Here is a 13,210-nt window from a genome sequence, read left to right as displayed (position 1 = left end):
TAGCCATTGTTCCTAGCGTTTCACAATGCAATAACGTGCTTTCGAGCGCGGCGTGATTGTAGTTCTATATTTAAACGCCAGGCTGTGCGCCAGTCGACGCGGTTTGAAACTATACTAACAGATGGCGCGCAGATCGATTTCCTGTAATTTCCGTGCTTCGGAATTGCCAACACACTGTTTCGAAGAACGAACCATGGTTTAGTTAACTGGCAGTTACTTTCACATTGAAAAACCCGTTGCTGGTTAAGACTAGCTGTTATCTCCAACTGGCAGTTAGTTAACAGAAAGATTAACAGGACATTGAAAAACTGGCCCTAAGACTGGCTGTTATCTCCAACTGGCAGTTAGTTAACAGAAAGATTAACAGGACATTGAAAAACTGGCCCTTAATCTTTCTGTTAACTAAGTGCCAGTTGGAGATAACAGCCAGTCTTAACCAGCACCGGGTTTTTCAATGTGAAAGTAACTGCCAGTTATCTAAACCATGGTTCGTTCTCCGAAACAGTGTGTTGGCAATTCTGAAGCACGGAAATTACAGGAAATCGATCTGCGCACCATCTGTTAGTATAGTTTCAAACCGCATCGACTGGCACACCGCCTGGCGTTTAAATATAGAACTACAAGCACGTTGCGCTCGAAAGCACGTTATTGTATTGTGAAACGATAAGAACAATGGCTGCGCATCCATTTTGCATGCTTAGGAAATAAATTAACGAAAGGGAAAGACAGCACTACAAATTTGGTTTTCTTCTAATAAAGGCCAATTCCACGTGGGGGAAATGATGTTATGATGCGCAAGCGCAAATACTTTCTTGTAGAAGAAGCGTGAAGAACTCGAAAGTCGAGACATTAATAATAACGGTTTGTTGATATAAACACTATTATTATTATTAATATGTAAATATTGATAATTGACTGCATGCTTTGTTCCTCTCTATGCATGTTGTTGAGCGAAAAAAGCATGATGTTAATAGTAAGCATACTTTCTAAACTTCTAAAAATATGAAGGTACGAGTAAAAATAATTTTAAAGTTTACTGTAATATTTATCCGAGAAGATCATTCAACAATAAAGCGTGAATTAAATGCAACACACGTAATAAAAAATTGACAAGAAAGAAAATACCCGTGACCAGGACTCGAACTCGTATTACAAAACACAACACGCTCCGAAAGGTGGTGTCGCTAACCACTACACCAAACTACCGATTGGGGATTGTCCCGCCTAGTAGACCAGATAACCTGGCCACAAATTCTCTAACACAACCTCACCAAGCGAATTCTAGCAACTATGCTGCTTAATTTCTATATTTGCATGCCAAACAAAACAAGTTTTTTTCTGTACCAATTTAAAAGTTTCATGAATCATATCTTGTTTAATCTGACAATGAAGTTGCGAGTGTAGAACTCCGATAGCTGCATATGTGGCAGCCATGTTGCTTCGCAACTTCCAGTTAGGTTGGTAACTGCAAGAAGAAGTACCAGTAAAGATAATCGCCACCAGAGTTCCAGTTACGAGCTAACTGTACATTGAAAAACCGAAATTTTCACTAACTTCCAGTTACGTGCTAACATGAACCTTAACTGAACATTTAAAAATCGGCGTATTAACATGGCGTGGCGTGTTTTCAGCGCAACGCTAGCCTCGAAACTTTGGAAGTCTCGTTTTTGCCAACCTTTAGCTACACCGCCGAGCGGGTTTTCGAAAGTAACCCCCTTCTGGCCCCGGCCTTTGCGCGCGATTTTTAGATTTTTACACCTATTTATTTATTTATTTATTTATTCAAAGTTTCAGATACAGCACTTATAAGGCCATTTTACACTGAAAACTCTAACAAATAACAAGAACAAGTCAAGATGGTTTAAGGTAAAAACAAGAAAAGTTAAAAATAAACATAAAGCATAAACAAGGAAACAAACAAAGATTTACATATTAATTTTTAGGGAAGATCGGAAAATGCTTTCAGGGGCAAAAATGTCTATGTTTGTGGGTAGTTTATTGTAGAACTGGGGCATCCTGTAGAATAGAGCGCGCTGTATAAGGGAAAGCCTAGCTGTGGAGGTGTGGAACAATTCAGTGTTTCGGGTCGATCGAGAGGGAACTCTGAAGTTGAATTCTGTAAGAAGAAATTCAGATCTTAATTTCCCATTGATGATTTTATAGAAAAAATTCATATCGGCCATATCGCGTCGGGTCTGCAGTAACTGAATGTTCAAAGTAGTCAGGATGTCAGGTTTCTGAAGATGCCGCAAAGAAGGAATTCTATGACGAACAACAATGGCGGTAAAGAAGCTGAGGACGGAATCCATGCTAGAAAGATTTGTATTGGAAGCCATGGCCCAGACTGGAGAACAGTATTCGAGAATCGGAGAAATGAAAGACTTGGAAAACAGGCTAAGAGAAGTTGGAGTATCAATTTCAGTGAATCTGTAGAGGAAGCCTAAGAGGCGCATTGCACTTTTAGTTGTAGCTGCGATGTGTTCCTTAAAGTTCAGTTTTTCATCTATGATAACACCTAGATCTTTTTGGGTCGCAACTGTAGTAATATAATTGTTTTCAAGAACATAATGAGAATGTATTTTGTTCTTTTTAAAAGAGACTGTGAGGGAGGAACATTTCTGTGGGTTAAGTTGTAGATTCCACTGCTTACACCATGTGACAAGTTCGGAAAGAGCATTCTGGAGAATCACAGCAAAAAAAACACGTTATATCTCGGAGACTATTTGAGAAATCTACTTCGGGCAACTTTCGTTTTGTATCTAGAACATCAGAGCATGCAACCGTGCAGGAATCAAAACGCCATATCCAATAAGAGGTGTTAAGTGGGCCGCGGCTTCCAACTTTCAATGAAAAAATCATAAAAACGGGGAGTTTTTTCACATATTCGATAATGTAATGCACCCAGATACATGAAATCCATTTTCATTCGGTTGAGAAAGGACCATTCTTTGAAAATAAGGCTAAAGTTTACCTCTCCTTCCCAAAATAGCGGGGAAAGAAGGGCAAACTCCCCATTTGTATGATTTTTTCATTGAAAGTTGGGGGCCGCGACCCACCCAACCCCTCTTATTGGCTTTGGCGTTTTGATTCCTGCACGGTTGCATGCCCTGATGTTTTAGCTGCAACACAAAAGTTACCCGAAGTAGATTGGTCAAATACTCTAGGAGTTATAACATTTTTTTGTCGGGGGGGGGGGGTGGGAAGGGGTCCTGGGTGGGTGGGTTTTCTTCCACATGACATTTCAAAGTTTTATCTGAGCATCTGTCAGCGTTTACAACCTCACATACAAGTATGAAGGTGCTAAAGGACCATGAACTTTTTAATCAGCACGATGGATCACCAGTGACCAATCGGCCGACTACGCCTATATTTTCTATGGGTTACATGTGACCCATTGGCAGTGACGTGCGGTGACGTCGACACTTGGGCTAGCAGTCAGTGGCGTGCTCAAGGGTGGGGGGTTGGGTAGTCACACCCCTCCCCCTTTTAGGGCCCAGTATTTCTAAAAAAGAAGAATGTCAATAACAGGAAAAGATTGCAAAATGATGAATGAGTACTAAAAAAAAGTGCACAACCCCCACCCACATTCGAAAATAAAAAACGATTTGATTTGACTACTAAGCCAGAGATCCTGCGTTCGAATCTCGGCTTGGCAATGGGTATTCTTTGTGTGTGCCCCTTCATCAATTTTATCGTACCATCTTCGTGATTAGCCAAATGTGGTGGGAAAACGAAGTAAAATAAACCAAATCGAGCAATCAATCAATGATTTGATTTCATTTCTGTTACTTAGCGTCGCCTTTTTGTCACATTTGGTTAATTGCGAAGATGCTGCGATAAAATTAATAAAGGGACAAACACAAAGAACACCCATGTCCAGGTAGGGGTTCGAACCCGGAACTCCTGGTGTCGTAGCGCGCTGTGATAACCACTCTCCCACGGTTGGTTGATTTGGTGTTTTAAGTACACTTTGTGCACAGAAACAAAACAGGTAACAAAACCCAACACACTTTTTTGCAGTTTCTTCAATGATATTCATTTGTCTTTTTAGTTCAGAGATACATTTTTCATTCCAAATTATTTCATTATTCACTGCAACACATAGGACAAGAATGCGCACTCATCACGGGTTCGAATCCTGACCTGGATTGTTCATATGAGGTCCCTTCATCAATTTCATCATATCACCACTCATCCTCATTTTCGCGACAACCAAATGTGACAGACAAGCGAAGTAAAATAAACCAAACCAACAACAATATGAACGCGCGTTCTCTTGCCCAAATAAATACATCCGTATTTATGACTGCTAGAGGCCAAGAGTAGTATATTAAAATAAAACACTTCTAAAACGAGAGTGAGAGAGAACCTGAGCACATATTTGTAATTTAATCATTACATATTCCATATTTTTTTTAAAAAAAGCATTACATTATTGTCTGCACATAACACGTTCCCATTTCATAAATAATAAAACTACAGCCCATATTATACATCCATATTGTACAACTTGTAAAAGGTTGTGTAAATACAGAGAACATAAGTACTGCAGAAAATTTTACCCTGAGTTCTTCAGAGGATTTACAAAAATATCTATGAGAAACCAATCCCCTATCTGTCCTATAGGAGATAGACTGGGGGACCTGAAAGCCTGGGCTTTCAACCATTGCAGCGGGGAGCGAGGGGGCAAGGGAGGTAGAGGTAGAAATATTCCCTTTCCTTCGGCTGGCCGTTTCTACCTGCAAACTGGTCAGGCGGAAGAAGAGCGAGCTAGGGTATCCAGCAAGCTTTGCTCGCGGATCACACCGATGGACGAGAAGCGCGTGGAAAAGAAAGTGTTGCATATGAACTGTGGCTTTAACAAGACATAAATATTGTGATTTGAATATAATTCGAGATGTGAGATTGATTGATCTATCTCTGCTAGACTAGCTACTCCTCAGTGCACGTCACTGCCCATTGGCCGAGTAAAGTTTTACTGAACGCAGAGAAACGCGAGAACTTGCAGGGGTCATTTTTCCAGGGTGTAGTTTTTAAAATTGTTGTAAAAAAATTGAGTGGAAATGTCCATTGCAAGTGACTTAAACAAGTGCTGCGCAAATTTTAAGGCTTTTTTAGGTTTACATATATTTTCTGTTGTTGACGATCGTCTTATTACAGCACTGATTATTCATCTATCATGTTCCGACATAATTTCTGACGTTAAGATGACCCGAAAAGTCGGGACCGGGATGGGGAAAAAATTTCCCCTTTCCCGACTTCTGGAAATGACTTCACGACTTTACGGGATTCCGGGATCTATTTGCAAGTAAGTTTGCATGCTTTTTTAACTCCCGCTCAAGGTCGCTGACCCTCGCGCCAGGCATAAGAACGGTTTATTGCTAGTGATGGGTCGTTCGTGAACGAGTCGTTCAAAAGTAACGACTCTCTCTTGTGAGCGGTGAACGACTCGTTCACCAGAATTGAACGACACGTTCAAAGAGTCGTATGTGTGCCACGACTCCTCCGCCCGCCAAGCAACTATTATTCCATTATTCCCTCTCCTTTCCACGAATTTTGCGAGGAAGGCGCATGCGCAAGTGTATACTCGCCTGGCGGCCGGAATTTTTTAAAGAAAGCAAGTCGATTCTGCGGGCAGCAAATGGGGACTGGAGAGGAGAGGGAGGGGGGGTCCTCTCTGTTCCTTTTCCCTACCCCTAGTTGAGTAAAGCTGGCTGAAACGTGCCGTGTACGATGAGAGGGGAAGGAGCATGCTCGCGAGTCGACTCTTTCCTTCGTTCAAAGAGTCGTGGCACACTTTAGCGACTCTTTGAACGAAGGAAAGAGTCGACTCGCGAGCTCGCGAGTGTTGTTTGCAGAGAGAGAGAGAGCGCAACCTCAGCCCATGACGGGCAGCGAAGAACAGCCAACAAATTTGTCCTGTAGTTTCAAGTTCGGCCAAACCATTAGCGCTAAAATTACAAGAAATTAAATGTTAGTAAAAAATATTAGGGGAGTCTTGTAAAGATTTTGGGAAGGTGTTAGGCACAGACCTCTTGATTACAATATTCCGATTAGCCTATTTTGAGTTGTTATTGTTTAAGTCCACTTTATGTGCAGATAGTATAGTCGGGACTGGACCTACAGTTTAAAGTGGGATCCGAACCTCCACTTTGTATTGAACACGGTACCCCTTGATTACCGGCGACGTTATAACTAAGCCATCGGGGAGACCCGATTAGCCTATTGGAGCATAAAAGTGGACTTATAACAATTTTTGCCAAGCAAACCATTTTAATACATGACAGCGTTAACCACTATGCTATTAAAGTGAATCAGAAAAGGCAGGCAGTAATTTATAATTTGCAACACAAAATACTTAGTGTGGAAAGCGATTGTTACTTTTAATTATTTTCTAAAGCGCCGGCCTCCATGGTGGAGTGGTTAGTACACCTCATTACTCATCCTGATCTTCGCGATTACCCAAAAAAAGTGACAGAAAGGCGAAGTAAAATAAACCAAATCAATCAACCAATCATTATTTTCTAAAGCAAGATCAAAGACAATAAACGCCTTTTGTTTTATGTTACTCCAAATCCAAAAATGACGTAATACAAGCAGCAAGCACAAGTTCAAATGATAAACCTTTAGTGAAAATAACAAACATGTATTAAAACAAAAATTATAACTTACAATTTTTTATATTCAGTTAAGAATTACCTAATAGAACAAACCACATGATAATGAATTAATTATAAGTGGACTCGTGAAATGAAGGTCTTTTTATATTTGAATACTACATTATGTTCTGTTTTTATGATTTTTTAATAAAGAACCTGAGAGACAAACACACGCTCACACACGCAGTTATACATAATTTCTTATAATCCGATCTATAATAGATATTCAATTTGTTATAACATTAATTTAATATATTTTGTGTAATACAAGGAACAAATTTGAAATTATGCGGGGAACGGTGGGGATTTCCCCTCTAACGATCATATCATGCAATTTCCCTCTCTTTCTCTCTGTATGCATGTGTACATACATATACTTATATATTATACACGTGAGATTAGAAGATTAAAATTTAAATCACATTGAAATGATAACGTTATTAGAGACGAATCACAAATTTACACCAATAGAAACACAGCATTATATACAAAATAAAAGTAAAACACAAATGAAAAGCAAAGATAAATATGAAAATTCAGTGCGCAAAATCATTGCAAAACAAAAATGCAATCAATAAAATTAATATTGACAAAACTAACTCAAGTATTCTATAATGTATGCCGGCGTGGTTAGCACATCAAGGGTCTCGAGAAATATAGTTTAAGGGATGTAAGGGATGATCCTTCCACGTAGTACACCCAATTGTCAACCTCAGTTCCACATAGTACACCCTGGACTGCATTTTGCAGACTAACGAGGCTCTGGCGTCTATACCTACGGCCTGTATAATTTTCGTAGGAATGTGTGTGTGTGTGTGTTGTCCTGTGTTTTGTCCTTATGTGTGCAGAGTGCCTTTACAGCCTCAGCTTTTAACCGGTCAGATTATTTTAATATTTTAGTTACTACAGGACATTACAGTTATGTTATTTTAGTTCTGGTAAGGGGCTGGATCCCGTATAAAGTGAAGGGTGAAAGATAGCCTAAGTGACGCACACAAAATTTTAAATTCATATTCAATCATAGCCTTTAGTATAAAACAGAGATGTGATGGGGAGGGCCGGCCCCCGTGGCGGAGTGGTTAGCACATCGCGGCACGAGGGCAGGGAATCCTGAGGCCGATATTCGGTGGAAACACATAGCGCTCGGGATACCACTTTTGCCCAGGCTTTGCTCTTCTGCCACTTTGGCTAATCGCGAACATGAAAATCAGTGACGATATAATGAAATTGATGAAGTGACACTCAATTCCGAGATTCCTCTTAGCGCACTGTTCTAACCACTCCTCCACAGAGGCGACTGAAATTGTTGGAAGTGAATCAGTTTCACAAGTAGCAGGGCATTACAAAATCGCAATGAAAACAGGGCCAACCCTTCCAAAGTTGGTGAGATGATGAGAGACACTGTGTAAAATGTACTGTCCGAGAATCTCGTCTCATTGGAGTAACGATACCGATTTATGCTTTGAAATCGATAAGCGAACAAGACCTGACAGGTGTTTTTAACTTGAAATCAAATCACGAACAAGATATGCATTCTCATTCACGAGTTGAAACGATGTGCCAAGTCATCTTGTCTCACCACGATACTCGATCGAGTTGCTCTTCCGCTTCGTGCACATGTAAACCTTTTAATTTACACGTTCAATTTTATTTATCCAAGAAAACAAATCTGTTAACATGAGAATGAACAGAAGAAATAAGCTACTAGTTATTTTCCCATTAAGGAACAAACAAATTTTAAAATGCTATAATTTCTTATAAATTAGCATGCAGTAATTATATTTTATAATTTATTAATTCAGTTTTAATATTTTAACTGCCTAACACGCTTTGTTGTATTTTATGCATCTTTTATACCTAATTACTTAGTATTGACAGCGAGGATGAATGAATTTTACGTACAGATAAGCTAATCGGGACTGGATCTACAGTTTAAAGTGGGATCCACCAGGTATCGTTACAAGGCAACGACGGAGGATGGATGGTGATTAGAGTAATTGACAAGAGGTTAAATACAGATTACCACTCATCTCTGGGCTGGGGTTCGAACCCGGAACTTTCGGTGTCAATAGGCTTACTTTGAGGAGAGCGACACCACTTATCTGTCACTCCAAGATTATTTCAAGCTGGCCAACATAGAAACCAAGAAACAAAGAACATGCACCATGGAGTATGTTTTATTTATGTTATTCAGCCATTCTTTCATTCCTTGTTAAATCCTGGTAAGGAAATCGCTTCCTGTCTCGGATTCGATCCTCTGTGGAGGCACCTTGCCCAGTGATTTAGACCCCCAGTTTAAAATGTAGCTTCAATCCCGATTAGACTATCTGAGCATAAAGTGAACTTTAAACATTGTCTGACAAAATCGTTTTCATATGACGTGAAATATTTCATTAACATTAACGTGTAAATATTTTACTAATGAAAACAGCATTAAAGAATAAATATAGAAGTTTAATCATAAATCTCATCGTACATGATACTGCAAAAAAGCTTTTATTGAATGACTGCAGAATTAGGCACAACTACGTAAGATGGACATGGGTCATGTTCACGAGTGATATAAACAGCTGTTGGCCATCAGCGGTGAGCCTACGTGTTAAGGTGTTTTACTAGTAGAAAGCAACATTAAAAAAAAATACATACGTATAATTTGGCCCGCTTTATAGAAATTCGATCATACATTATGATATTGGCAGAAACTTATATTGAATGACTGTAGAACAACAAAAACATGGATATGGGATGGACATGGATAATGTTCAAGAGCGATATATATTTCTTAAACACAGCTGTTAGCCATCCGCGGAGAGCGAGCGGGTGGATCCTACTTTAAACTATAGATCCAGTCTGCTGGCGAGACTGCCGCCGCCGCGCCTTGTGTAAGAGAGCTCGCGACTCGCGAGCGAACGATGAGTGAGGAGAAGAGTCGCTAAGGCGAGCGAGTCGTTAAGGTGCTTAATGACTCTTCGTGCCGACTCGCGAGTCGTGAACGATGAGGGAGGAGAAGAGTCGCTAAGGTGCTTAATGACTCTTCGTGCCGACTCGCGAGTCGTGAACGAATGATGGGGAAAGAGTCGTGGGACTGTGCTGTGACTCTTCGTGCTGTTTCAAGAGTCGTGAACGAGCGATGCTCGTGGAAATGCAAGCATGTGTCGCAGCGCAGATCTGGAGTGCATTTTGTTGCGATATTAAAACCAGTGATCGAATGCAAAAAAGGAAGAATATGTAAATGCACGTTATTACTAATAAAAGGTTGATATAATTATATAGCATTTCTGTGTATGCTATCGTACTGCATAATTTGCATTATCCGGAGCATGAAATGTAAACTGAAACAAGATACAAATATAGAAAATCTCACTCATGAGGCAGAGTAATGAAAACAAGTATGTGTATAAAAAAAGTATAAATTTTGTTTGTGTGTGTGTGTGTGTGTTTACTGTTTACACATATATGTATATCCACACACATACAGAATCGTATTTGTATTTTTCTTATTTTATGCCGCTTTTCTTCAAATTTTAAGTAATCGCGACGATGAGGATGATGCGTGATGATATAGATGAAGGGACACTCGTAAAGAATATCCTTGCCCAGACCGGGACTAGATCCCGGGAACTTCTGTGGCAAGATCAAATGTCGATTACTTCAGAATCTTGGCCATCTAGTCGGCTACACGCACACACACATACACAAAAATGCAATACAATTTATTAATCTTGAAGGACGTACATTGTGTTCGTTTACTTAAATACAATCATCTGCTTCAACACCACCTACCCCCTTCCCCCTCTTCAGGCATGTGTTTCGAGAAAAAGAAGCTTGGCGACTCTTTTGAACGACTCATTTGAACGACTCTTCTCAGTGAGCGAGCGCTCATGAGTCGACTCGCACAAATGAACGGCTTGAACCCTGCTGCCCCAACCAGATGTGAAAGTGGATGGGGGTTGTGGGTGGGATCAAGTTCCAAGTTTTCCACAAAATTCAGGCATTCCAAACATTTGGAAGTTTTGCACCAGTCTGCCTGGCCAATTCGCGCGTGCGCAAAGCTTCCTTCGCCGTTGTGTTTGATGGAGGTGGTTTGCGGGTTTGGGGGGATTTTCTGTATTGGTATTTATGCAAACTTTGTTAAATCATGCGCGGATCCACAGGGAGGGCGATCGGCCGTTCCAAATCAAAAGGTTAGACTAGATTTATACATACATTATATTTAATTTATATTTTCTTTGTTGTCCAGTCAACGGCAAACATAATGGTAAGCAAATTGTCCACCACTATTTCATTACCTTTTTATTCTACATCGTGTGTTGTTTTAAGGAATGAAACAATGTTGGTTCGAAGCAGACATTGTTCTCTGCTTATTGACGTCTTTATTTCAATTCATTGTCATCACATTGTGTAAATCAGACCGAATGAAAATGGTGGTGGACAATTCGCCTACTGTTTCTTTCGCCGTTGGGTGTACAGTGGGATCCATGAGTATTATCGTGCAAATTGTCCATGACTATTTTCATTAATTTTTCTCTTACATCCTATGAATTTTTAAGCGATGAGTTTTTATGTATGCTGGTGCAGAAGTTATCAAGAGCTTGTTTTGAGTTTTCTTTTAATTCTTGAAGCTCTAATTGGGTCAAATAATAAACGTCAACGATTACCGACCAATCAGCATCCTCCCAGCCTTGTCTAAAGCCCTAGAGCATCTCGTCAGCGATCAAACCCGGGACTTTCTAACGCGAAATAATTTAATAGATCCTCTTCAGTCTGGCTTTCGAAGTAACCACAGCACTTGCACGGCTCTTGTCAACGTAACCGATGACATGAGGCTAGCCATGGACAATAAACAACTTACGATTCTGGTACTTCTAGACTTTACAAAAGCTTTTCAGACAATTGATCATGAAATTCTACTCGCTAAATTATCATCGATTTTCAATTTTTCCGACTCCGCGGTTAATTGGTTCTGCTCCTATCTACAAGAACGTCGACAATGTGTCGTTGACCTATATGGAAAATCGTCGTGGAAAAACATTATATGTGGTGTCCCTCAAGGCACCGTACTCGGCCCCCTCTTATTTGCTCTGTATATAAACGACCTCCCGACGGTGCTTAACGGCTGTAAATACCATATCTATGCCGACGATTTTCAGTTATATTTCTCTTTCCCCCCGCAAGAAATACTGCATGCAATAGAAATTGTGAACAATGACCTTAAACAAATAAGTACTTGGTCTGCACACCATGGCTTACATCTAAACCCGACTAAAACCCAGTGTATTCTTGTAGGTTCCCCTAGAATTTTGAGCAAAATAGATAAATCTAGCCTCCCTAGACTCAACATAAATGACATTCATCTGCCCTTCTCCACTACTGTTAAGAATCTGGGTGTGATACTCAACCAACATCTCACCTGGGCAGAGCAAGTTAACTCTGTATCTAGAAGAGCTTTCGGCGCATTGCATTCACTCTATCGGCTCAAAAACTTCCTCCCTGAACGCATAAAAATTAAACTGGTCCAGTCTCTTGTATTTCCCATTGTTGACTATTGCGACATTGCTTTCTTGGATGTCAATCACGAGCAAGCTAAACGACTGCAGCGAATTCAAAATGCCTGCATTCGTTTCGTTTTCGACCTAAAATATTCAGACCATTTGACATCGTACTTTGCGAAGGTCGAGTGGCTTAAATTAAGCGATAAACGTAATTTTCATAAGTTAATTTTACTGTACAAAATCCTCCAAATAAAAGACCCGCAATATCTCTATAACCGATTTCAACATCTTTCCGACTTTCACAGCCACAACACCAGATCGCGCGAAAGGTCTCTGCTGTCCATTCCACTCCACAAATCCAACTTTTATGCAAATTCTTTTACTGTTACCTCAGCAGGCCTTTGGAACAAGTTGCCACCTGAAATTCATGTCTCTTCCTCAATTGTGACGTTCAAAAAATTGTTAAAGTTACACATATTATACAATGAAAATTAAATGTTTGATTTCCCTATTAATATGGCGGGTGCAGAGAATGATAGAAGGACGTAAGGCACTAAAATGAATTAGAGTAATAGTTAAGATGAATTATCGTCAAAGTATACCGTATTGGACTGTGTTTTAAGTATGTGTAATATTGGACTGTGCTTAAGTAAGTGTAGTGTTATGTATTTGCTTGTACGTGTGTAAGGGCAAAGATATGTATGTGTGTGTGTGAGTGTGTGTGTCCGTATCTATAGGTTAGATTACCTTTCTTATATGTAATTTCTCTTTGTATTTTTTATTTCTCTGTAATTTTTTATATATTTTTTTTCTTCCTTTTTTTTCAAAATTTTAATTATTTCATATTCAATTTTTTTGTAAACATGGTCAAGTGGAAGAAAAGGCTCCACAGCCTTAACTTCGCCATGTAAAAGAAGACGAAATAAATAAATAAATAAATAAATAAATAAAGTGCATGAACATGGTGATGGGCAATTTGCACGGTAATACTCATGGATCCCACTGTACAGTAAGCTCTCCTTTATTTAATTGGTGTAATCATTATAGATGGTTATTATG

The sequence above is a fragment of the Lepisma saccharinum genome, chromosome 3, assembly GCF_977018435.1.
Source record: "Lepisma saccharinum chromosome 3, izLepSacc3.1, whole genome shotgun sequence".
NCBI lineage: Eukaryota > Metazoa > Arthropoda > Insecta > Zygentoma > Lepismatidae > Lepisma > Lepisma saccharinum.
Note: the sequence above shows the minus strand (reverse complement) of the source record.